Here is an 817-nt window from a genome sequence, read left to right as displayed (position 1 = left end):
TGCTAAATTGGGAAAGCAAAGTCAGGGCAGCATCCAGCATCTCCCCCTCCACTGCAGACCCCTTCCCCCTCCTGCCTCAGCTGTCCCCATCCGAGGGGATGGGGGACAGGGATGGGGACAGGGCTACTTTGGGCAGGAGAGGTGGTTCTCCGCCCGCAAGAGGATGGGAAACCCGGAGCTCCCCCCTGCTTCTCAACCTCCCGGGCGAAGATCCAGCCGTCTTCCCCAGACCAGCCTCCCTCCTTCCTTCCTGCTAGGAAATTTAACGCGCAGCCTTCCTGCAAATGAAGCCCAGGACTGCAATTTCCAACCCCGGGGGACCTGCCCAACAATTTGCTTCTTTTCCCCTGGGAGATAAATGAAGAGGCGGACCCGGGCATGGAGGGCACCTGAATTTGCTGCTCCCCTTGCTCTGCTGCAGGACCCCTGTCCTGCCTGCATCCGTGTGGCTATCGCCACCATCCCTGGGATGCTGAACACCAGAAATCCGTGGGGAATAGGACCACGGAGCCGGCACCCCGCCATCCCACCATCCCAGCAGCAGCCGATGCCAAAGGCAGGCAGATATTGGGTTGACCCCTCTCCGGACCCAAGGCCACAAATATCTTTTCACCGATGCAAACATCACATCGGGGTGATCCAGATGTCTCATCGATGTCGTGATTGCATCAAACTACCCTTTTTTTTAAAGCCTGGCAAACCTCCCCCGCCCCGGGGAACCACGCTGCAGCCAGCGGTGCGATGCAAAGCCCCCGTCCCCGTGCCGTGGTGCAGAGCCCTCAGCCCACGGCCACCTCCCAAGGCGGCCTGCGAGGCC

The sequence above is a fragment of the Pygoscelis adeliae genome, unplaced genomic scaffold (assembly GCF_000699105.1).
Source record: "Pygoscelis adeliae isolate BGI_AS28 unplaced genomic scaffold, ASM69910v1 Scaffold1712, whole genome shotgun sequence".
NCBI classification, from domain to species: Eukaryota; Metazoa; Chordata; class Aves; order Sphenisciformes; family Spheniscidae; genus Pygoscelis; species Pygoscelis adeliae.
Note: the sequence above shows the minus strand (reverse complement) of the source record.